General features: G+C 46.0%; 1 protein-coding gene across 1 annotated transcript in view; it reads left to right on the forward strand.

The window, feature by feature from the left end:
* Ksr2 (kinase suppressor of ras 2) overlaps positions 1–26,840 on the forward strand; it is a 354,619-nt gene that overhangs the window by 60,823 nt on the left and 266,956 nt on the right. The gene's annotated exons all lie outside the window — the stretch shown is intronic.

Genomic DNA, 26,840 nt, shown 5'->3' on the forward strand with positions numbered 1-26,840 from the left:
GTGAGGGCTTGCTTCCTAGCTTGCAGATGGCTGCCTGCTTGCTCTGACCTTGTGGGATGGAGAGCGACCTCTGGCCTCTTCCTCTTCTTCTAAGGACACTCATCCCATCATTCAGGCTCCCCACTCAGGACTAAACCTAATTATCTCCCAGAGTCTCTGTCTCCAAATACCATTACATTGGGAGTTAGCACTTCCACATGTGAATCTGGGGAGGACAGTCCATCAGCCCATCACCCTCCTCCTGAGCTCCACTCCCCAACCTCCATCGACTTCCTGACTCTGCAAACTGGAAATCCTAAGAGCCTCAGTAAGTGGAAGCATGCACTCTTTGTTCTTTTGGAGCATGTGTTTTTGATACGGTGGGAGCTTTTTTTTATGCAGCATTAAGCCTCTTAGAACTTTCCCAGAAGCCTCAACCAGGCCTGTATCTGGCCTCTAACTAAAAGTTCAGAGGTCCCCGGGGAAAAAAACCAAAGAGCAAACATCTAAATGAAATCTGGAAAAATGCTATTCATTTTACAGTTATCCTACATAGGGCTCCTGATAGGGGTTATTTGGAGCAGGAGAAGAGGCCCTGACTTGCAGATTTACTGTCCCAGATGTCCCCCTGCCTTCTTGCTTCCTGCATCTGAATCTGAGTGGCGGGTCCTGCAAGGTGCCCCCTCTTGATTGGTCTAAGTCAATGGTGTTCTCCTTGCTGTGACTGGCTGATCATGGCCACATGACCACCCCATCCTGGCCAGTGTGGTGCCCGGGAAAGTTCCGGGGGCCGGCTCCGGAAAGGTGTGCCTTCCATGCGGAAGGAAAGAGATCCTCTGCAGAAAATCGGGTCAGCCGTGTGGAGCTGCTGGGGCTGTTGCATACCCACCGGGAGAGATCATTTATGCTGATGGTTGGCCCACTGGGTTATATGCTCCTAAATATATATAAAAAGTGGATTCTATTTAAAGGTCTAGGTTTATACAGATAGATGTGTAACTATGTATTACAATGTGTAGTTAGATATGTGTATTTTCACACCCAACAGATAATAAAGATTGTTATACATGTCACGTCTATACATAGTATCCATACAGTAGTAGAGATGCTTATATGTAATTGCTCCACACATCCTTCTGTACCTTTTTGCTATGTATATGTAGCCACTGTACCTTCTGATTTCTTGCTCTCTAACTAAGATGCCTTTGTCAAAGCCACTGTCAACAGAGTTTTGAGTTCCCTACAACTGGGCCTCCCACTGATCTGTGGCTCCTCAGGAACTGGTCAAAGGCCCCTCCTGTTCCATGAGGTTCCCAAGGACCCTGGATTCTGATCAAGTTGGACCTGCAAGTAAACCTCCCCTGAAGCTCTCTGTCCCAGCCTGGATCTTAGACCCTTGATTCAAAAAAGAAGATATTCTCTCTCTTCCTTTGGGGGTGACTCTATTTTTTAAATTTTATTATTATTATTATTATTTTTTAAGTAAGCTGGGTAACACATGCTAATGAGATAAAAAAGAGAAGGATATGTGTAACAATTACATATAAACATCTCTATTTCTGTATGGATATTATAAATAGTTGTTACACATATAATGATCTTATTATCTGTTGTGCATGGATATACACATATCTAATTACATATTGTATACAGAGTTACATATCTATTTGTATGAACCTGTCTTTAAATAGAATCCACCTGTTACTTATGTGCATTTAACCATACACACATACATGTATGTATACACATATACACACATAATACACATATAAATATGCAATTATATACACATGCTAAACGTATATGTTACAAACACAAATCCTTTTCCCACCCTGAGAGACTCCCCAGTCTCTTAGTGATTGGTGGCTCATGGCCACGTGACCACCCCGTCCAGACTGTGCAAAATTCCACAAAGGATGTCTAACTGGGGTTTGTGCTCGCTCTTGCCAGGTTGCTTTCCTAATGGCAGAACAACTTGCAAGTCCACCAGACACGTAAGACGGTGTGGCCTGGTCTTGGGGCAGCATTTTGGACATCTTTTCTGAGTGTTGTCTTTGGAACTAAAAATGGAGCACTGGCCGGCCATCAGGATGCTGAGATGGATTTTTAAAGCGAATTTATTTCTACCACTCTGATGAATAGAGTTGAAGAAATTTCTGTTTTAGAAAGTGATTTTAGGGCTAGGAAAGGCTGCATGGTTGAGGATTTTGCCTCGTTGACATGGAGCTGGGAATGTCCCCCCAGCTGTAGCCCACACCCACCAGAGATCACTGTGCAGAGATCTTGCGAGGGGCCAGGGTTCCTCACCCTAGATCTCGTGCCTCTTGTTCTCTCTCTTCCTTTTGCCTGTGTCCTTTTGCTCGGGGGAGGGGGCTGTGTCAAGGTGAATTTGTAGGAGGGGCCTCATCGAGGAGGGTAGCCCCTCCTCCCACCGCCTGCCTGGCAGAGTTATGGTTGCAGGGGCTGAGAAGATAGAGGAAGGAGGCCTCTACTCCCCTGGCGTGTCCATTTCCCCATTTACATAACACACATAGCGACATTGACCACAGGTTGGTTTGCTGGACATATAACATTGTTTACCCATTTTATCAGACAATATCTCTCTGCTTCAAAGCTTCTGAAGATCCCCACCATATGGCAATGAAACCCACCTGCTCTCCAAGACTGCAGTGAGTCCTGCATGCTCCAGCCCCCACCCGCTTCTTTGACCTCCTCTCCACCTATGAAATTCCAGCTCTTGATTCCTGAAACATACCGAGTGCTTTCCTACCTCAGGGCCTTTGCATCTCATGCCGTGCCTTGCCTACTGCGGGGGCTTCCTTTCTCTGGTCCATCTCTTCTCTAGACTTTGCCTTCGGAGACCTGGAACTGTCTCCAATTGCACAGAAATGTATGTCCTTTGATAAATGTGCACAGGACACCCCAGCATCCCCTTGGAAGGACCCCAAACAGAACAGTGGTCCTGGGAGTGGGGGCCTACTCCATCGCCGTTCCGTCTCTCACACCTTGGGAGATATTAACCGGGCCAGGATGCTTAGTCACTAACTGGGTCCTGCTAAGATTGACTCCACAAACTTGTCCCCTGGCTCTGGCTCTGGACAACTCAAATTTGCAACCCTGGCTTAGGGAAAGACTGTGGCTTTGAAGCTAGGAAGGCCTGAGGTCAGTTCTGCCACTGCCCCACTGGAGGTACGCAGCCCAGGTCAACAGACCTCTTGTCTCCTCATCTGTAAAATGGGCTGAGGAGACGGCCCTTGCAGGTTTGTCATGAGGACTCCAGATCAAAGACAGAAAGAGCCTGGGAAAAAGGGGAACTGTGGTTGTTTATTAGCTTCTGAGGTTGGTGGGAGGAACCACACCGCAGTTTTTGTGGCGCAGAGGTGGTGACGGTCACCAAACTAACGAGGGGGGCAGGGTTGGGAGAATCCCCCTCCCTTTGCGGAAGGAATAGCTTTGAACTTCTCCCTGCAGTTGGCAACCTCATCTCTAGGTCAGGAGCAGGTGGGTGGAGTGGCCAAGCGGTGGTCACCAAACCCCTCTGCACCCCACAGCAAAACCAGAGCAATCGAAGCAGCAAGTCGTGCAGAGTCTGGCCCTGGGGCCGAGGTGTAGCTCTTGTCCATGGAAAAGGCCGCGTTCATTCTTACCCCTCATTCGTCCATTCGGGAATTCATCCTGCAGTCTCGACTGCTTCCCGGGTTCATCGTTGGGCGGATGCAAAGAAGACAGAGCCTATCAGGACACTTATCTGGTAGTAGAATTAAAAGTCTTGCACTGCGAAGGAGTGTAGTTTAGCTGTCCAGCATAAACAGTGTGTTCGTGGAGTTAGGAGAGGAAGACTATACTTTGGGATGGGGGTGGAGGGAATCTGAGCTAGAGGAGGTCGGAGGGCAGGGAGCTTATGGATGAGGCACAAAAGGGCCGGGAGCAAAAATCTTCAAACTTGAAGGCGTCTCAGAGTCCCCTTGTGAAACCAGCTCATGAAAACCAACCAATTGCTTTGCTAATTCCTGTGTTCTATTCAGTGCTCGTCTGACAGGTAGATGTGATTGGAGGTGGTGGTTGGGAAAAGAACATTGATAGGGGAGACAGTCACAGCACAGGGATCTCGTTTGTCTTGATTGGGATGGACATGACATGCGGAGAGCTCTGCAGGTTGAGAGGAGTGTCTGTGTGTGTGTGATAAGGATTCCAGGTGAAGGGACTGGAATATGCAAAGGCCCTGGGGTAGGGAGCTTGGTTCATTTGAGGAGCAGAAGAATGTTGATGTGGACTCGGAGTAAAGGGTTCTGATGGGGAGGGAGGGCAGAGCCTCATTGCCAGGTGAGACACTTGGGTTGTACCAGACATGCAGGAGAGTGGAGCGGATTTGATGCCATAGGGGAAGAAGGTCTTGGGTGCCAGTCTCAGGACTGTAGGCATTTGTCTCAGGTTCTACCAGAGTCTGAATGGGAGGCTCTCCAAGCTCAGCTGGGCAGTACCACCTCTCCAGTCTGAAGCAGATTCTCCGCAACCCTCAGCCCTCCTTGAGTATCTCCTTATTCCACCTCCACACGTATCTGGGGAGGAGGGAGAAATCAGGGGTGGCTTTTAGCTGACGGAGAAAGAAACACTATGGAGAGAGGGTTTTATCTTCGTGATCCAGCATGGTAGCCGCTGACTCTGTGTGGCTCCTTAAAGCTAAATTAATTTAAAATGAAACTTTGAGTTCAGTTCACCATCACATGCAAAAGCCCCATTTCAAGGGCTCTGTCGCCACAGGGGGCCACCATATTGCATAGCACAGATCTCCAACATTGCTACCATCCCAGAAAGGTCTATCAGACGCAGATGTGATTTGCCGAGTGGGGTTCCATACATCCATCCTGGTGAGGGAACCAGGTGGGACCCTGATCACCTGTATAACTCCCAGTTGGAACCTCCTTTTGCTCCACAACCTCTCCACGTAGTGGCCAGGTGGGCTGCAGTGTTTGGAGCAGCCGGTCAGGGTGGTCACGCCTTGGCCCCAAGCCCCACCTGCCCGGCTGGCATTTGATTCTACACATGGCCTTGTGGCTAGGATTCCAGGGGCGGCACGGGGAGACCTCCAAATGCTTTCTCCTGCCCAACAAAGCCGAGACGAGGGTGTAAACTTAAATGGGATCTCTTGGCTGTCTCCCCCTGTATCTGCCCTCTAACAGTCATATGGGAAATTTGGAACTCCAAGTCACTTTCAAGAGTATCCATTAAAAAAACCCCACAAAAACCCACTTTCATTTAATAAGTCAAAAAATGAGTTTGCGAGAGGTGATGTGGCTTGTTCCAGGCCCCAGAGCTCCATGCTGAAGCAGGTAGGGAAATCCGCGCTTTTGACATTGATTTTTTTTTCCTCCTGGGCCTTTGAAAGTCATGGTGGTAGGGCATGGTTTATCTTAGCCTGACCATTTTCTGCTCGACTCGAACTTTTCCAACCATATTTTGAGGTCCGAGAACATTCCGTGTGTGTGAAATGTACTAAACAGAAAACAAAAGCCAAATCAATGGAACAGCTCCCTGATTTCCCACCCAGAGCTCCTCAGTATTAAGAGGGTCAGAGTGGCAGTTACATTAGAAATGGACAAAAGTCTTTCATTAAATCAGATGAAGAGAGGGAAGGGGACCTTCCAGAGCCTGTGGCATCTGCAGTCTGGGTCCTTCTCCCTACAGTTTCTCTGGCTCTCTCCCCTTCCTGGTGTAAATTTCCGGGTCAGCATCTCTGCACATTTCTCCCTCCTCCCTGCCCAGGTCTGCCTATGTCTGGGCCTCATTTCTTTAGGAGTCTGCTTTTTTCCATTTGGGACAATCCTGGAAAACTTTAGTTCTATTGTCTATTCAGGGAAAAGGATTGCTTCCTAATAGATCTGCTAAAAATTTGACCCAAGATTTAGAGGAACTGCCGTAGGCCACCATGGAGAATTTTTTTTTATCTACTCTCTGGGATACGATAGCCACTAGCCACATGTGCAGCTGTTGAGCATTTGAAGACAGGAACTGAATTTTTACTTTTCAGTAATTATTTTTTTTTTGTTTTATAAATGAATATTTAATTTACTAAGGTAAAAAAATCATTATCCTTTTACTGCGTTATGCTTTTAAGTTCAGTTACACAGTATTTTATGGTCTGTATTATATTTGGTATATTTTAGCAATCTCACAAGGCGATCTTGAGATCATGAGGGAAACATTTGCTTCCAATTATAACCTTAATGAATTAGAGGTCTTCAAACAATTTCAACTGCATTTGTAAATTTTATAGACAGGATTATTTATTTATTTTTTGTGGTCCTGGAGATGGGACACAAGGGCTATCTAGCACTGAGCTACATCCCTAGCTCTTTTTTCTGTCTTTCTTTTTATTGAGGTGGGGTTCTGCTAAGTTGCTGAGGCTGGCCTTAAACTTGTGATCCTCCTGCCTTAGCCTCCCAAGTCTCTGGGATCATAGGCATGCACCACCACACTTGGTGATATACAGGAATTTTTAAAACACTAATTGTTGATAGACAAGCCTGCTCAACTACTTACCTAACCTTAGAAACTTTAAAAAGTAGACTTACAAACATGCTGAGCTACAAGTTGCTTTCCAGTATTGTACCTGAATGGAATACAGTTTCAACTTAAAAAGTACACGTCTAAATGAGCGATCAATTTATGCATTTCAAATGAGAGTCAGAAAAGTGAAATCTCACTATATAACATTCATAGACTATAAAATACTCAAAATACACGTTCTTTTTTTTTTTTAAGAGAGAGAGAAAGAGAATTTTTTAAATATTTATTTTTTAGTTTTCGGCGGACACATCTTTGTTTGTATGTGGTGCTGAGAATCGAACCTGGGCCGCACGCATGCCAGGCGAGCGCACTACCACTTGAGCCACATCCCCAGCCCCAAAATACACGTTCTTTAATTCAGATATTAATATCATGATTTTAATCACCTTGAATAGGTCTCTCATTCATACTAGTTCTTCCCTGAACTTCAAAGTGCTAATGAGTGGAGGGTATTAGTTTATCTTGCACAAGTCTGGGGTTAAATTCTAATGAAGTTTTTTTGGGGAGGTTGAATTAATTCTCTGATTGCCTGAGGTGGTCTAATGTCTAGAGATTTCCGGGGCAGATGCCGTCTAGATTTTCTTAACCAGCGGCCCTCAGATGCATGCTTAGGCACTGTATGTCCGCTCACTCTCTTGTTGATTACCGTGTGACTTAGTTAATTTAAGCTGAACTGTCAGTAGCCACGCAGGGTGGGCAGTAGCCTCTCAGAGCTCCAAATGGATCCTCTTGAAGAAGAGGTTCAGCTGCAGAGCCGGGGCCCCGGGGGACACGGGCACCCAGCGCCGTGCCTTATCCACGCTCCTCCTGGTCTTATTCTGCTTGGGATCTTTTCCTGAGGCCCAGGCAACGGTGAGAAGGCAGCACATCACTCAGGACAAACCCTTTCCAGTGGTTTGTGCCTGCTTCTTGGGTCCAGCTCTCAGTCCCCCTGCTGCCCGGGGACAGAGATCTAGAACATTCACTTGGCTACCTGGCCTTGCTTCTCAGAGTAGCACCTGCCTGCTCTCTTTTCTTTCTTTCTTTAAAAAACAAACAAACCAAAAAACCAAAACAAAAAACAAAAAAAACCAAAAACCACCATCAATCTTTCTCACTTGCCAGGAGCGTTGATAGTTCAAAATGTAGGTGCAAAGGGTACGCCCCACCCTGTCGGCATACACTGGCTCTGGTGAATGATTAAGAGGGAGGCCGGTCCTGTGTGCCTTCTGGGTGGCCCAGCGGTGAGAGGTCATCCAGCCCAAGTCAGAGCTGTGCTGGGTTTAGGTACCATTTGGGCTCAAGCATATTCCTATGTTTAAGGGATCAGGGCGTGTCCTCCCCCAGAGCCAGCTCTGGACAGAAGAGTCTGTTTCACTTATTCCTTTCCACCGAGGTTCTTCCTTGTTCCAGAAACGTCGGGGGTGGTTACAAGCTCGACTCAGATCCGTTTGCCCCTGGGGACCCTGAACTCTTATCCCCCTGCTGTTTCCTGCCTCCCTCCCAGGACGGCTGGTTCTCTGCGCACCCCTCTGCCGCCCCTTCCCAAATTGCAGCCCCCGGGACTCTGGCGTTTCGTGGGATCACCTGGTTGGCGCCCCAGTCTTCGTGATGGATGGGGAGCCGTCCTCACCGGTCGGGCTGCCAAGCCCAGTGTGGTGGTTCTGAACCCTGCCTCTCTCTGATCTGTCTGGGGATCTTGTGTAAGAGAAAAGAGAATCCCCCATCCCTAGGGGTGTCTGGGGCTCGGTTGGGGCTGCACGGGGGCTCAGCACGTGTTTCTAACAAGCTCTCCTGGCGATGCTGTAGCAAGCTCCAGTTGGACAACTTTGAAGTGTGGTATGTTAATAAGGAACAGGACAGGCTTGGGGGCAGCTCTGTCCCTGATTGTTATCCATGTGACCTTAGACAGGTTCTGTTATTGCTCTATGCCTCTGTTTTCTCACCTCCAAAATGGGAATATTAGGATTCTTAGCCTTGAAGATACATGTCTGTGTTAGTCTTCCATTGCTGCAACAAAATGCCCAAGATAATCAACTTAGAAGGAGCAAGAATCTTTTTTTTTTTTTTTTTGAAGCATGCTTTTAGAAGTTTCAGTCCATGGTCATTTAATCCTGTCACTTTGGGCTTGTGGAGCGGCAGAACATAAGGGCAGAGCAAAACTCACCTCCTGGCCACCAGGAAGCAAAGAGAGAGGAAGAGGCTGGGGTCCCAGTGTAGCCTTCAAGCTATTGCCACAAATGACCTGCTTCTTCCCACCAGGCCCTACCTCCTCGTGTTTCTACCACCTCCCAACAGGGCCATCAGCTCAGGAACAAGCCTTCAACACACAACCTTATGGAGGACATAGTGATATGACAATTAAATAATATTAAAAAAACCCTTAACCTATGTCTGGCACATAGTAAGTGCTCCCTAAACTTTAGCTATGAATACCATTACGAATGTATTATTACATGCTATATAATATAAATGTCATATTTCAAATTATGTATTATGAGAATTATCACCTGATACATCTATGACTCCATCTATGACTATGATAAGTGATACATAGTACAAATAGAACAACGGATTGCCACAGCATACATTTTAATGATGCTATAAAGAAGTTACTCCTGGATTCGGCATCTAGTAAGTGCTCGTTAATTATTTGAACTCTTTTTTACTATTGTTTGTTATTCCTGAGCAGTAATAGTGGAGAGATAAAGAAAAGCCACCTGCAAAGCTCAAGGACTGTTACAGACAGATGCGTGCTCTCTGCCTCCGTGGGAGGGGTCCTGTTTTCACTGGGGTCCGGGATGGAGGGTGAAGGAAGGAGTCTCCCAGGTTTCCCGCCCGCCCTCCCTGGGGGATTTGCCTGCACATGCAAAGAGGCAGTTACTTGAGACCTTCACAGTCAAATAATTTCCCCCCTTCAGCTGGCCCCACGGAGCCCGGGATGTTATGACGATGGTCTCCCTGGCAACCGCGGGAAGGCCTTGGGCTGCAGCCACACGGACTTCACTGCCCTTGTGGGGTCCCATAACCCCAGAGCTTTGGTGGCACAGTCAGGTCCCCCCCTCCCCATTCCTGCTGCCCCTGCGGGAGGCAGGGGAGGTACTTCTAGAGCCCTGATGCCCGCTCTATCAAAAGACCAGGAAAAACCATATTGGGCACCAACTGTATACCAGCTGTGCCTTTGAGCACTGGAGAAGAGACAGGCAAAGCCGCTGCTTCTCCCGAGCTGAGCTGACAGTCAGATGGGGGTGGGGTGGGGGTGGGGGAGGCGTAACCATGGAAACCAATAAACAGGATAATTTGTGAAATGGCAAAGTGCTACCAAGGAAGAAAGCAGGGTGGCAGTGATGGTGACACCCAGGGGTGGTGGGGAAGAGGAGACACCCAGAGGGTGGGGAGGTGCCATTCGTGCCTACAACTGGCAGGAGAGGGCTCTGGGTGGTGGGAGAAGCAGGTGCAAGGCCAGAGCCTGTGGATTCGGGGTGCTCAAGAGAAAGCAGCAGTAATGGGGTGCTGACAGGCAGCGCCCAGGGTACAGCAGCTCTGCAGCCTGCTTCTTTGTCCGTGTGGTCTTACGGCCAGCTGTACCACCCCTGGCCCTCAGTGTGCCCGTGGGGGTCCCGGGTGGCAGATGAGCCCCTGCCCTTGGCGTTGCTTCACAGTTTGGACCCGAGGGAGTTAATGAAGGGTCTGTCCATAGAGGCCCCTCCGTGCGTGCTCCATTGTGCATTTCCAAAGAGCACCTCAGGGTGACAGTTTGGGGTTCTAGCAAATCAAATCCCCTGGAGGAGCCCATCCATAGGTCTCCGGGTGCATCTTGGTTTAGATTCCAAGTGAATTATTTCCCGTTTCTCATTAGGGATGTCAGACACGGTTATTTGTAGCTCTGTCTCATGTCTTGACTTTTTAATATATTTTTGTTTTGTTTTCTTTTTTGTTTTTGTTTATGCGGCTAAATTTACCTCCCTGCTAATACGGAGTACAGGGATGAAGCACGGAGGATGCTCAAAAATTTTCCACCTGCCGAGAAAGGTGCCAGGCTGCCCCCTGGTGTGGGGATGGAGAATTGCATCTCAGCTTTCCGGCTCCGTCAGTCTCGCAACCTTTAACCCCAGGCAGGCTCCCTGTGCCTTGAGTCTGCACCCGGTTTTTGCAGGCTCTGAGAGTGGGCTCGGCTTAGATGTGCACTTTTCAGGAGCCCTGATTTTTTTTTAAAATTTAATTCTGAAGATGGAACCACTGGACTTGTTTGCATTTCACCTTGGTGTGGACTTGCATGGAAAGTGCCCTAGAAATAACTAGGTTGCCAGGCAGGGGGAGGCCCTTTTCTAATTGCTTCCCCATCTGTGATGGTCCGTTTCAGGGGAAAATTGTGAAGAGGGCATGGAACTGGGAAGGAGGAGGTCAGGAGTTCAAACCCCAACCTGACTCTTCTTTGGCTGTGTGACCTCAGGCAGGATTCTAACATCTCTGAGCCTCAGTTTCCCCTTCTGTAGAAGGGTCATCCCCATCTGACACCAACTACAGCATTTTCACAATACTCAAGTAAGGCACTATTTTGGGACCATTTTTGGAAATGATGTAGTGCTGCAAGGCCTGATTTAAGATCAATACCTGAAATTCACCCTTGGGGGGGGGGTGAATGGAAGTCAGGGTCTTATAATTCTTCAGGTGAAGGGTGGACTTTTTTCCATCCAGATTCATGGCAGTGAGTACTTTTGTAAAAAAAATAAACATGATATACTAGAGAAATTAAATGAACACACACACACACACACACACACACAAAATACAAAGCTGACTTTGAAAAAAAAAACCAAAAAACAAACAATTAGATTCCACAGACATAAAGTCCCTGTGTCAAATAGCTATCAAAGTGTCTAAATCCTGTCTCTTGATTTCTGTATTTCTCTGATGGGGACCAGCGTGTGTCTCCAGGACTCACCTGGAGTAGCCCTGCCCCAAAGGCGGGGCTGGGTGTGGTGGATTTTGTACCCCTAGTTCTCTGTATTTAGAAAGCACCTAAAAAGGCTTTGAATGAATACATGAGAGGCCTTACTTCCCCTCAGCATAACGTGGGACTCCCCTCATTATTGTCCTGTGACAAGGGACGTTGCTTTGTAAGAAGCCATGGCTTCCATCGGCACCCTGGATTCCCACACTGAACCCTGGCTGCCCGTCTGTCCTGGCTTCTACCACTCGGCCTTGGGATTCGAGTTTGCCTGGCCGCCTTCCCCTTCAGGGTGGGCTGGTGCTGACCCCTTTGAGAACTGCTCAGTAAATGTCCGTGGCACAGGTGAGCCCACACACGGCCCCTGGAAGGGATGGCCTGCAGAGGGCACGGCTTCTGGAACCTGGTTTCCACCCTGTTTTAATACCTAAGAACCCAGATGCCGAAGAGTTTCTGAGGAACAAGTTTTTTTTTTTTTCCATTATTGAATAATTCAGACCATAGATAGATGTTTCTCGGAATCACTGGGGTGCTGGTTCATGCTGCAGATTCCTGGGGCTTCCTCAGGAATTCACTGATTTAGGGTTTCTAGGGAATACGCCTAGAAGTTGGATTTTTAAGCAAATGTCCCCAGATGATCCTTGTAGTGCAGAAATTGGGGAGAGAGAAATAACAGTGAATATCTAGCACCTCGGGAGGGCTCCCTAAGCTCTATGGCCCTCAGTTTCCTCTTCTATAAAATATGGGGTATTTCTAGGGCCATTGGGAAGATTCAATGAAATAATGTGTATTAAGGGCTTAGCAGAATCCCTGGCATCTGTTTATGTTTAAAACTTACCTAACAATTGAGGATGGCCCTCTCTGCTCTGATGTCAGAAGTGTCTGATTTGCATGAGATTTGTAACTGATCATCGTATAGATAATTCAAGCTTATTGAAAAATTGTAAGATACAGATGTGTAGAAATAGGCGAATCTCACCTATAATGACCAAGAGATCAAGTTGCTAGCGTTTTGGAGAATTTCCATCTAGTCTCTGTGTGCATATTCAGAAAATATCATTACACTCTGCCTGTTGATTTGGTGGCTGTGCTATTTCTCTTGGCCACTGAGAAATGTTGTTCATGGTGTTCTTTGTGTGTCAGTAAATAAGAGTTAAGTGGGCTGGCGCTGTGGCTCAGAGGGAGAGCTCTTGGCTAGCATGCCTAAGCCTTGGTTTGATCCCCAGCACCATGAAGAAAGAGAGAAGAAAAAAAGAAAAGAAAAAGAAAATAAAGGTTTGTTAGAGTCAGGTGCATCCACTTAGTAGCTTTGAACTTTCTGTAAAATGGGGACGGTAATTAGACCTGTATCATTGTGAGCATTAGATAAGAGAATCCATAACGTGACCCTCACTGCGCCTGGCTCAGATTGAATCCCCATTGACTGACAGCCACAGTTATGCTGTGACATGAGTCTTGGGGAACTGGTGGAGATAGCTGCTGGTTTTCAGAGTCCCCATTTGGGAAGTTCTGTATGATCTGCCCAGTCCAGCTTCACCATTTGGGCCATTTCCTGAGTTGCCTGCTCAGACTAGCCACACTCTTGTCCCCAAAGGTGGATCTTATCCCCCCATCCACTGCCTAAAGGGGGAGGCTGGAACCCGAGGCTGTCTTCCTCATCCCTTCTGCTGCCTGTCTCTGACCCTCCCATTTCTAAACCCCTTGACTCTGGGACAGTGTCACTGGGTGACCCTGGAGATACCTCCCCAGAATCCAAGTGCTCCTTTCACAAACTAGCCACGGGTGCAGGGCAGTGGAGGGGGGTGCTCAGCCTGTCTTCTGCATGGACATCCTCTCCTGGGATGCCTCCACAGGACAGGGAGGAGAGGCCATCTGCCCATTTTACAGATGAGCCAAGTGGAGGCTCAGGACACTGCAGTGACTGTCCGGGACCTGAGAATGAGAACTTGGAAACTCACTTCTCCCTCTCACCTGTAAAGGCTTCCAAGAGGAATCAGGTCCTCCCTCTGCCTCTTGAGCGGGTGGTGCCTAACTTTCAGAATTCTAGAGGTCAGATTGCGAGGAACCATGAACAAACCTCTAGTGTAGCATCCTGGTGAGGGGAAGCAGCTTTGGCATCAAACCCTGCTCCCCCACTTCCATGGCTCTGCGGACCAGGGCAAGGGACTTAACATGTCAAAGCCTCAGTTTTCCCAGGCTCAGAACCCATGTTGTCGTATGGGTTAAAATTGGAGGAACACAGGCAGAGCCCTAGCTCCCAGCGCCAGGTGCGTGTGAGTGTTTAGTAAACGGTGGCTCTTCTCTCAAATGCTTTGTGGTAGTTGACAAAGATGTCCCGTCACAGAGCTGCTCACATCTCCAGCTTTGGGCCCAGGTATCAAAGGATTCTCTCATGCAGAAGATTAAAAAGAATGAGGCAGACGGACGTGAACTGACATGGAAAGATCTGCAAGGCTTCCTGCTGAACGGGAGAGTAAGCGTCATACCAGTGCACGTGGCACGACACCAGTTATGTGAAAAGGAAAAATCCTACACACACAAAACCATACTTCTGGGCGCCTGCAATCCCAGCCTCTCAGGAGGCTGAGGCAGGAGGATTGCGAGCAACTTAGTGAGACTCTGTCTCAAAAAATAAGACTAAGAAAAAAAAATAAATAAAGGCTGGGGACATGGTTCAGCGGTTAAGTGCCCTGGGTTCCAACAAACAAAACAAACAAAAAACAAAAACCCAAACAGCCAAAACCCAACAAATGGCTCACTTATAGCCAATGGCCAGGCAGCAACTGGCTATGAGCAGGGCCAGGATGACTGACTGGGAAGTCTGGGATAGCTTGAGTCGGCTCCGTGTCATCTGTCACCCTTCAGCTGACTATCCTGGGAACCTTCTCAGGCAGATGGTAGAGACTCAAAGCAATTAGAAACTAGCCTCTTCTATTGGCTGAGGCCAGTCACATGACTAATCTGATTGAAGGGGCGGGACATAGGTGTGAGTTGACTTGAAGTCAGTGCAAAGATGCAGGTGGCATGAAGGACTCAGGTCACCTTTACAATCTACTACAGGTGGTATGGAAAGGACTTCCAGGTGGGAGGAGCCTGGGCAGAGGGCCAGAGAGGTGACATTAGAGTGATGTGTTTAGGGAATTGGAGGGAAATGAATGAGGCCAAGAGAAACAGAGCAGAGCTGGGCCTTGAATCACAGCCCAGGGATTTGGGAATGTGTGTTTCCCAGAATCCTCTTTTGGATACTGCCATCGTACTTTTTGCCTTATCTGTGTTTTATTTAAACCAACTCAGTTCTTTTTTTTTTTCCTACTGGTATTGGGTGTTGAATTCAGGGGCACTCAACCACTGAGCCACACCCCCAGCCCTATTTTGTATTTTATTATGAGACACGGTCTTGCTGAGTTGCTTAGGGCCTTTGCTAAATTGCTGAGGCTGGCTTTGAACTCACAGTCCTCCTCCCTCAGTCTCCCAAATCACTGGGATTATAGGTGTACATGCTACTGCGCCTGGCAAATTTATATATATATATATATATATATATATATATATATATATATATATATATATATATATATATATAAAATCAAACTTGGTACGATGATTGTAAAAGAAAACTGGTATCACTTGCCATAAGTGGAATACTATCTGGAAAATAAATAATAGTAAAAACAAAATTATCATTAAATCGCGATTCATATTGTTACCTGCACAAGGCTCTGAATTGGTTCTGCTCTTTGTTATAAAAAGAGGCCTGCAAGTGATGGAGAGCTGCTGTATACATGGCATCACCCAACAGAGACCGTCTCCATGATATAGGCAGGGGCTGGGGACAGATTTGAACAGGGAGGAAAGATTTCCTTATGTGATGCAAGGTCATTTGATGCTGTGCCTGGGTCCCACCTCATGGTATCAGTGATACCGGCGGTTGGGAAGTGCTGCTGTTGGAGAATGGGTGTTTGAGTGGGGTGTCATGGTCCCTCATTACTGCTATTCAGCTTCTGGTTTTAGTCCAGGTCTGTGAACCTGCATTTTTTTTTTTTTTTTTGCATTATAGGGAGGGAGCCCAAGACCTCGTTCATGCTTGGTAAGCGCTCTGCCACTGAGCTATATGCCCAGCCCTTTTAATTTTATTTTGAGACAGGGTCTTGCTCATTTGCTCAGGCCAGCCTTGAACTTGTGATCATCCTGCCTCAGCCTCCTGAGTAGCTGGGATCTCAGGGGTGCGCTGTGGAACCCCACCCTAAATGCTTTTTTAAAAAAAATGAATAAGATGTGATGTCATTGTCTTCCCATGTGACATTGTCTGTTTCTTGAAGAAATTGAGGACTGGGATTGTAGCTCAGTGGTGGAGCGCTTGCCTCGCACATATGATGACTTGGGTTCAATCCTCAGCACCACAGGAAAATAAATAAAGGTATCATGTCCATCTACAGCTAAAATTATCTTAAAAAGAAAGAAATTGATGTAGCATTGCTATTTTTTTTAAAGACCAGATCCTTATTTCCTTGGCAGTATTTTAAATGCAACACAGGCATACATAGGTACCAGGTCATGAACCATACAACCATGTATTCAGAAGAAAAGGCTGAAGAAAAAAAAAACAATTTACAGAATTTATTGATGAAGTCTGCACGTTTTACTTTCCAGTAATTTCTGGCAATTGCATGGATTTAAATCAAATTGTATTAATTTTGAGATCACTTAAATAATGAATCATAAATCACCATGCTTTTTAAAAATAATTTATTTCATTTTTTTTTTAGTTGCAGTTGGACACAATACCTTTATTTTATTTATTTATTTTTATGTGGTGCTGAGGATTGAACCCAGGGCCTCACATGTGCTAGGCTGTTAGAGTCTGTAAACAAGTCAGGATGGCGCCTGGCATTTTGCCAGAGAAATGTTAGAGTCTGTAAACAAGTCTGGATGGCGCCTGGCAAAATGCCAGAGGGAGTGGTTTGTGAAGTAACACCAGCGAGTCATTAAGTGTGGAGATTTCTTATTGGTTGACTGATGTATCTAGTTTATGCTAATTAAGATAAGCTGTGTGGAATGTATAAATACCACTCCTGTCCTACAATAAACGGCTCCTACTCCTGCTGTATCAACATACACAAGTTGTTCGTCACCCCCCGGTTAGTTTGCTGCAGCCGGACTGCGGCACTAGGCCAGTCTCAATCCCAGCTCCCCTCTTTTTTAAAAAATCCAATTGAAAGTGCATCCCCTTTGCAGTGTAACTTTGATCTGTATTTTTTAGACCTTGGAGAAATGATGTATTTGGCTTTTAAAGACAATTATTTATTGTTAAGCAGGTTTTGATTTTTTTAAAAAATTCTTTTTCTGGATACTTGCAATCAATATATGTGGGGGTGACCCCCGTTGGCTAATCACTGAAGCTTGTGAATTTGGGGAGACAGATCAGCACCATAGCTGTGGTGTGCTGAGACCCCCTCATTGCTGCTTTGTATGGATCATTTATTTTAGCCTCAAATTCTATGAAATAGGTACCATTTAACCCTCGTTTCCAGGCGAGAAAACCGAGCTTCAGAGCACTTTCAAAACGTGCCTGAGGTCCTTCAAATTCTAAGAAATGTGGTTGGAGTCAGGGTCCAGGTTGCCCGATTCCAGCACCCCGGGCACCCGATGTCACCTCTCACTCTCAGGCACTGGAAAGAAAGGGAAAACGTAAAGAAAAGCAAAATAAAGTGTGATATAGCCAATTTCCCTTTCTCTGGCCCTTGGTGGGGCTTTTCTGTGTGTGTGTGTGTGTGTTGTTTTTTTTTCACTTACTACCGATCCCTCAAGTTCAATCAGAGCAAAGGAAGCCAGCTCCCTAGGCGTCTTTACCGCCATTAAAAACTAGCCTTCTCCCACCTGAGGGATCCATTTTGCAGGTCACCTGGGACGCTTTTCCACGTGGCAAGGGAAGCCGTGATCCTGAGAAGATCTACGGTTTCCTAAAATTCATTAGAATAGGCACGAAGAGAGGGTGCTGCGGGGACCGTTTTCCTATCTAAATCTTTTCTAGAAACGTCAGGATTGACCTTGAATCTCTGTGCAGAAAATGTCAGAAGATAAACTCTTGGTTAATCATGTTCTTCATGGAATCCCCAGGGCCTGTGTACTAGCAGGCATACAGTTGGCGCTCAGTAAATATTTGTTGAGTGAACAGGAGCAGGAAAAGGAGACCTAAACTAATTATTTCGTCAATAACATTCTCAATATTGAAAAAGCAAAGTAACATAATATAAAAAGTAAAAAAAAATATATCTGTAGAGTTAAAAAACAAAAACAAGAACAAAAAGAAATGCCCCTTTCACTTCCCTGTGTCCATATTCATTATATAACAGCTTACTAAATTTAGCCAGATTGGTTTTTTTTTTGGTACCAGGGACTGATCTCAGGGGCACTCGACCCCTGAGCCACATCCCCAGCCCTATTTTGTATTTTATTTAGAGACGGGGTCTCACTGAGTTGCTTAGGGCCTCACCATTGCTGAGGCTGGCTTTGAACTTGCAATCCTCCTGCCTCAGCTTCCTGAGCCGCTGGGATTACAGGCGTGCACCACCGTGCCCGGCACAGCCAGATATTTTTATGGATTTCTAAACATATATTGTCAATGTACACATGATTTAAAACATATAAATGCAGCCATATTATACAGTGTCTTTTGTAATTTGCTTTTTCCCTGGAGATGAAAGTCTTGCATGTTTTCTCAGATCAATATGAGTCAGTCTGCCTTATTTTTTAAAATTTCATAGTGGTCTGTTCTATGACTATGCTGTAATTTATTAATATTTAGCTTTTCTGTTAATGCATCTCCCCTCCTCCCCAAACCCCAGGGAATTGAACCACCCAAGGGCACTTTAGCACTGAGCACATCCCTAACCCTTTATGTTTTTATTTTGAGACACAGTCTCACTAACCTCAAACTTGCGATCCTCCTGTCTCGGCCTCCCAAGTCACTGGGATGATAGATGTGGGCCACTGTGCCCACCTTAATGCATCTTTAAAAAAATTGTTTGCATGTTTTTCAAAACACAACATGGGCAACAATAGCCAGCCATCCTTTCCCCCACTGCACACACATAACTATTTCTGTAGGGAGGATTCCTAGAAGCCAGATTCCAGGAATTAAAAGTGCATGAGATGATAATATTGCTGTTGCCTGGCCCTCTGGGGACTTTCTCAGGTGACTCCCACATTCCCACTGACACTGGAGAGCAAAAGGGCTGGTATGCCTCTCCAGACCTAGTCTATAAAATATTGCAACATTTCCCCACTATCAGCAGGTAATGCACGTACATTGCTATAGAGAAGGAAAATGGGAAAGTTTCCAGTATTGCTATAGAGAAGGAAACAGGAAAAAAGAAATAGAGCCAGGTGCGGTGGCCCACGCCTGTCATCCCAGCAGCTCGGGAGGCTGAGGCAGGAGGATCGCGAGTTCAAAGCCAGCCTCAGCAATGAGGAGGCCCTAAGCAACTCAGTGAGACCCTGTCTCTAAATAAAATACAAAGTAGGGCTGGGGATGTGGCTCAGTGGTCGAGTGCCCCTGAGTTCAATCCCAGGTACCTGCCCCCGCCCCAAAAAATCCCCGTAACCTCTCCACCAGAGAAAACTACTGCTGTATTGCTAACATTTTGTTCATACCTGTCCAGGCCTTTTCTGTGCACCTGCATACAAGGAGTTTTATAAACCATCTGCCACATTATTTTGATGTCATGTCATATGAATATGTCGTAATTGTTTACATCTTTGTGGAAGAGGCAGACTGTCCGTATTCTCTCTTGCTATTATCAACATGGAGTTAAAGGTTCATGAGTATCCTTAATTATTTTTTTTTAGAATAAAACCACAAGGCAGCCTTGTTCATTAGTTCTCTGATGTGAGTGGCAGAGCTGGGTTCCATGTGTACCTTGGAAAGGAAAAAGATGGAATTCATTTTGATAGATCAGTCCACCCAACATATCCACCGGATCATCGCTTCAGCGTGGTGATCACTACAAAAATATCAGCGAGTCCTTTGAGGTTTATTTTCCCCACGTCTTTGAAATGCGTATTTCATATTTACAGCGTGTCTCAATTTAGTGTTGTTCTACTCAAACAATGAAATTATACTTAACAGAAAAAAATGTTCACACTGCTCCAGTTTTTCAATTTTAATTTCAGTGAATTCAAATGAAATAAAACGAAAAAGTCTGTCCCCTGTGGAACTAGCCACGCTGCAAGTGCTCCGTGAGCCACAGGTAAACCAGTGGGCGACCAGTGTGGACATTTGACCTAGAAATAAAATCGTTTCTCTCTCACTGGCTTCTCCAGGAGGGAGGTCCAGGGTCCAGGGCTTGGGAATCCACTGGCAAATCCAAGATTAAAAGCAACTGGCCCCAGAGAGATTTGAGCCCCAGGATTGCAGGTGCATGCTCCCCAATACCCCCTGCCTCTGTGCAGGAACGGTTTAAGGCGGTAGATTGAATAAAGGTCTAGACTCATAAGCAATGGAGGAGGAAGCAGGCCACCGTACTTGTTTGAAACAGTTGTGATCAGGGAAAAAGGGAAAGATTTTTCCCTAGAGTGGCGACCCCTTTTAAACTGGTTGATTTTTTAATGCTATGGCCCTAGTCCTGCCCCCGCCCAGACTTGCTTGGAAAGGTGTGGGGGGGTCTCACCAAGTCCCTGAAGCTAGGGGTGCAGTATCCTTGCAGTCGGATGGTCCCATTGTGGGGGTCACCGATTCATTGTTTCTGGGTGTCTCTCTGTGGTCCATGTTATGGTTTGAATTATGATCTCCTCAAACTCCTGTGTTGAAGTCCTCATTCCCACTCAGAATGGGACCTTACTCGGAAATGGGGTCATTGCACATATAATTCATTGGAATGAGGTCATACTGGAATATGGTGGACCCCTAATGCAGTATAGCTGGTGTCTTTATAAAAAAGGGGGGGACTGGGGCTGGGGATGTGGCTCAAGCGGTAGCGCACTCGCCTGGCATGCGTGCGGCCCAGGTTTGATCCTCAGCACCACATACAAACAAAGATGTTGTGTCCACCGATAATTAAAAAATAAATATTAAAAATTCTCTCTCTCTTTAAAAAAAAATTAAAAAAGGGGGGGGGGACTGGGGATGTAGCTCAGTGGTAGAGCCCATGCCTAGAACTTGCGGGGTCCTGGGTTCAAGTTCAATCCCTAGCACCATTAAAATAAACAAACACATGGAGAGACTGCTGTGTGAAGATTGGATTTACGGTGTCACAGGCCAAGAAATTGCCAGAAGCCAGGATTCAGGCCTGGGGCCGATCCCTCTCTAGGATCTCCAGAGGACCATTTCCTTCCAACATCTTGACTGACTCGGAGACTCCAGGATTGTGAGCAAGGCATTTTTAATGTTTAAGCCACCTAATCCGTGGTCTTTGTGAACAGTGACCTTTGCAAGCTAACGTGACCCACAACTCAACACTTTTGGGTACACCTCTATCCCCGTAAAGGTGCCAGTTTCTAAATTCTGCATCTGGTAAATGTTGTAAAGCTCACTGTGATCTTTAACAGAAAATTGCATAGGTGAATTGTGTTTAAAATAGATGGAGTCAGTCACCTTTTTCCATGGTGAAAATTTGAGTTTTAACATATTCATCTCTCTAAATAGACTTTTTAAAAAAACTTTATTTATTTATATATTTTTTTACTTGTTGATTTTAGCTATACATGACAGTAGGTGTATTTTGACATATTATACTTACATGGGTGCAGCCCATTATGATTTTGAGCCCGTTCGTGTGGTTGAACGTGATGTGGAGTTACACTGGTGTGTTCATATATGAACCTAGGAAAAGTTCTGTCTGCTTCACTCCACTGTCTTTCCTAATCCCATCTCCCCTTTATCCCCATTTGTCTAATCCAATGAACTTCTCTACTTTCCCTCCTTACCCTTCCTTGTTAGGGTTAGCATTCACATATCAGAGAGAACATTTGGCCTTTGGTTTTTTGGGGGTTGGCTTATTTCACTTAGCATGTTATTCTCCAGTTCCATTCATTTACTGGCAAATGCCATAGTTTCATTCTTTAAGGCTGAGTAATATTCATATATATATCACAGTTTCTTTATCTATTCACCTGTTGAGGGGCACCTAGGTTGGTTCCATAGTCTAGCTATTATGAGTTGAGCTGCTATAAACATTGTTGTGGTTGTGTCACTGTAGTATGCCGATTTTAAGTCCTTTGAGTATAAGCTGAGGAGTGGGATAGCTGGGTCAAATGATGGTTCCAGACCAAGTTTTCTAAGGAATCTCCACACTGCTTTCCAGAGTGGTTGCACCAATTTGAAGTCCCACCAGCAACATAAGAGTGTACCCTTGGGCTGGGGATGTGGCTCAAGCGGTAACCTGCTCGCCTGGCATGTGCGGGGTGCTGGGTTCGATCCTTAGCACCACATAAAAATAAAATAAAGATGTTGTGTCCACTGAAAACTAAATAAATAAATATTAAAAAATTCTCTCTTTCTCTTTTCTCTCTCTCTCTCTTTAAAAAAAAAAAAGATTGTACTTTTACCCCCCATCCTAGAATTACCATTCTGACTGGAGTGAGATGGAATCTTGGTGTAGTTTTAATTTGCATTTCTCTAATTGCTAGAGGTGTTGAACGTTTCATGTATTTTTTGACCATTCATATTCAGTTCCTGTGCCCATTTATTGATTGGGTTATTATTATTATTATTATTATTTTTTGGTGTTAATGTTTTCAAGTTCTTTATATATGGAGATTCATGCTCTACCTGAGGTGCAGGTGGTAAAGATTTTCTCCCATTCTGTAGCCTCTCTCTTCATGTTCTTGATTGTTTCCTTTGCTGTGAAGAAGCATTTTAGTTTGATGCATCCCATTTATTGATTCTTGATTTTACTGTTTGTGCTTTAGGAGTCTCGTTGAGGACATTGGTTCCTGAGCCGACATGACGGAGAGTTGGGCCTACTTTTTCTTCTAGTAGGCGCAGGGTCTCTGGTCTAATGCCTAGACCCTTGATCCACTTTGAGTTGAGTTTTGTGCAGGGTGAGAGACAGGGGTTTAATTTTATTTTGCTACACATGGATTTCCAGTTTTTCCCAGCACCATTTGTTGAAGAGGGTCTTTTCTCCATTGTATCTTTGTGGCACCTTTGTCTAGTATGAGATAACTGTATTTATGTTATGCGTCTTCTGGTCTGTTCCATTGATCTTCAGGTCTACTTTGGTGCCAATACCATGCTGTTTTTATTACTGTAGGTCTGTAGTATAGTTTAAGGTGTGGTATTGTGGTGTCTCCTGCTTCACTTTTCTTGCTAAGGATTGCTTTGGCTATTCTGGGTCTCTTAGTTTTCCAGATGAATTTCATGACTGCCTTTTCTATTTCTATGAAGAATGTCATTGGGATTTTAATGGGAAATGTCAGGAGGTAAACTTTTAAGGATTTTTAGCATTTAAAACATTTTGCAATTGCATCTTTATCAGTCCTGGGGATGGAACCCAGGGGGGCAAAACCACTGAGCCACATCCACAGTCTTCTGGGTGGAAATGGCATTTAGGAGCCACGTTCTGGGTCCTCGTTGTGCTAATTCATACTGTGGGAGTCAGTGGAGCGCTGGGCAGTTTGTGTGTGTGTGTGTGTGTGTGTGTGTGTGTGTGGTGTCTGCACCCACACCCAGGTTTGCATTCACATCTGTTTTCATATTTATGAGGATTGGTAACTGATATCTCTAATTCCAATCAGATGCCCCAAGGTCTGTGCTAGCCTCCCCCCCACCCCCACATGGGTATCCTTCTTCACAAACAGTGATAAAAATAACCCTCCCTGTATTTACTGATTTGCTCAGTCTTTGACTCATCTCCCAACTCTATGGGGCCACAGCCTCACTTGGACGCTGTCCCTCATGGGCCCTGACCGCTGAGCAGCTGCCTTCTCACCCTGCCCCTGCCCCCTGCCCTATGAACATTCCATTCACTTCTGTTTTATGAGCTGGGCCCTTGGTTTTCACCCCCTACCTCATCGAATATGTTTTTTTCTTTCATTTCTAGTACACTTCTGAGTTTTAACACCTCACTTGTGAGATTTTCTGATCCCAATTTAAGATGATTTTCTATCTTTTAAAAAATCTTTCTAGGAGTGCATTTTAGTTCTACATACTAGTGGGGTATCATATGGGTCATGTCATGTTCTTACAGAGCTTTGAAATAGTAGGTCACAGTTTTGTTCCACTTCTATTCTCCTGGGGAGCCTGTGGGCACGTTATCCCGTCTTCTCCTAACTCTGAATGGGATTTGATTGCTTGTACGTGTTAGCTACTGCTGTTTTACTACATCACCCTAAAACACAGTTGCTTAAAAGAAAATTATTTATTATCTTGCAGGTTATGTGGATCAGGATTTTAGGAGCAGCAGGGTTCCTGGCTCAGGGTTTGTCCTGGGCCACAGTTAAGATGTTGCCTGGTGCTGCTATTGACTAGGATTGGAGGATCCATTCTGAGAATAGTTCCCTCCCATGGCTCTTGGCTGGAGGCCTCAGTTCCTCATCATTGAGGTCTCCTCATAGCCCTTTGAGCATCCACATGACATGGCAGTTGGTTTCCCCCAGAGGGAGTGATCCTAGAGAGAATAAAAAGGAAAGCCGCAGTGCTTTTTATGACCTAACCTCCAAAGTTGTGTATGGTTACTTCTTCCATATTCTGTCACTGAGCCTAGCCTACACTTATGGAGAGATGGAATCATGCTCCATCTTTTGAAGAGAGTATTATCAAAGCATTTATGGGCATATTTGAAAACACTGTATCTTTTCTCCTTGCTCATTTTTATAAGAAATTAATTTTCTTGGTCTTTTAGAAGGAGGTGTATTTCAGGACAGTGTTTATAACCTCAGAGATCTCCCTAATTCTAATAAATAGCAAGTACTGAGTGGGCCTAAAATATATATTCATGGGTGAGAGTCTGTCTAGAAGCTGGTTTTGACCAAAAGTCTCTAACCTGTGTCTGGTCATGATCTCTGACCCTCACCAGCCCTGACTGGTTTGCTCATCTGGTTTGCTCCGTAAGCTCAGAGTCATTTTTGATTCTGTATCTGAATATTCAGACCTTAGTACATTCTTGCTCCATGGCAGGTGTATGAGGTCAGCTATTACTATCACAAAATACCTGAGATAATCAAATTAAAAAGAGGGAAGGTTTATTTGAGCTTACAGTTTTAGAGGTTTCATCCATGGTGCGTTGGCATGATTGCTTTGGTCCTGTGGTGAGGCAGCACAGCCTGGTGGGATGATGTGGTAGAGGTAGCTGCTCACCTCATGGTGCCGGGACTTGAAAGAGAGGAAGAGACTAGGGTCCCATAGTTCCCTCCAAGGATGTGCCCCCAATGATCTAGTCCCTCCTATGAGGCCCCGCCTCTTAAAGACTCCACCCCCTTTTAGTAGCACCAGGCTGAGGACCATGCCTTTAACAAGTAGGCATTTGAGGGACATTTCAGGTCCACACGATGATAGCAAGAGGTCAGTAACAACTTGCTGAATCAGGCAGAGCTGACCCTCTTGCCAAGGATACATACATAGGTGTGGGAGGCTGAAGAATGGCCTCCAAAGATGTCATCTCCTGATCCCCGAGAGCTGTGGACGTGTGGCCTCATCTCAAGAGGGATCTTATAGAGTGACTGAGGCTCTCGAGCTGGGGCTCCCCTGGGTCATCAGTGGGTCCAGTATCATCCTCAGGCTCCTTAGAAGAATGAGGCAGGAGGGTTGAGTCCGTACTAGGAGAGGTGACAACAGCATCAAGAGTTGAGTGACAAGAGGAAAGGGCCAGGAGCCCAGGAATGGGGCCCCCTTTACAAGCTGAGAAAGCAGGGCATGGATTCTCTCCAGAAGCCTGGGAGGCATGGCCCTGCTGACACCTCGATTTTAGCTCAGTGAGGCTGATTTTGGACTTCTGACCCCCAGTAGTGCTGGATGACAGATATGTGTTGTCTGAAGCCCCTAAGTTTGTGGCCATTGGTTACAGCAGCCAAGGAGACCAATACACCTGAATGTCAAGACTGTCTTAGGACAGGGGACCAGATGCCCTTCCACTCCCCCACGAGGCAGGAGGCTTAGTGACGGAAACCCAACAACAACAGCAACAAATTGGTGCCAATTATTCAATTGGTCACTCTGGGCCCAGCTAATGGACGTGATCAGGGACACCTCTCCTGATTTCTTCTTGTGAGTGGGCATCACCCACCAGATCCTCAGCTGAATCACAACCACACAGTGCCTCCTGCTGCGGGAGGTGGGTGGCCAGGCAGCCCTCTTTCACCACGCTTACCCGCTAGAGAGCGAAGGCTGCATCCTGGGTGCGCAGGAGAGCTCCTGGGATGGTTCTCAGTGGCTCAGCTGGGTCATTGTCACGCTCCATCCAGGCCTGGGACATATGCCCACCTGCAGCCTGGTGGTGGTGGGGACCACACTCCTCTGGGCCAGAGGGACTGAGAGGCCAAGAAGAGAGGTTCCCCCACAACAAATTGGGAACATTCTTTTCATGAAAAGGGAGAATGGAGACCAGTGTGGGGACACCCGCTACCGTCACCCCGTGCTGTGGATCTTGGGATCCTAGAGTTCCAGAACCATCTTCCTGATGAATGTTGCTTGCTTTGAAATGCCACAGGCTTCTGCATACCCAAGGGTTTTAATTTTGTCTCATTTAATTATCTTTATCAAATATGTTTAAAATCACACAGATAATATACTCTGAGCCATTATTAAAATAATGCAAAAACTATACATAAAGAAACACATGACCGTGGAGCGCGGTGGCGCACGCCTGTCATCCCAGCAGCTCGGGAGGCTGAGGCAGGAGGATCGTGAGTTCAAAGCCAGCCTCAGGAATGGCAAAGTACTAAGCAACTCAGGGAGAGCCTGCCTCAGGGGTCAAGTGCCCCTGGGTTCAATCCCTGGGACCCCCCCCCCCCAAACTAGAAGAAACACGTGACCATTTTCTGCTCCCCCCATTATAAGAGTCTCCCCATCCTAATTCAGAAGCTTGGAGTTTATTCTTCCACATTTTTTTTCCTCTGCTTGGGCCCATGTGTATTGCCTTTCTCTTGTTCGTGTTGGTTTTTATAAAACTAGCCGTGGAAAGTTCTCCTTTGGCATGTCTGGGCACTCTGCCAGAGACGTGGGTTCAGGCCCAGCTCATTTTAAAAGCAGTTGTTAACTTGTGACTACTCGGGAATGACTTAGGAGGGCACACCCACAAAATTCTCCCATCTCTATTCCCACCCTCCCTCCCGCTTCCTGGAGGAGCAGGAATCCTCCCAGAGACAGATGCTGCATGTACAAAGACACATTGTAGACACACTTTCCACGGATTTATTTTTATTTATC

This window comes from Marmota flaviventris, chromosome 1 (genome assembly GCF_047511675.1).
Source record: "Marmota flaviventris isolate mMarFla1 chromosome 1, mMarFla1.hap1, whole genome shotgun sequence".
Taxonomy (NCBI): domain Eukaryota; kingdom Metazoa; phylum Chordata; class Mammalia; order Rodentia; family Sciuridae; genus Marmota; species Marmota flaviventris.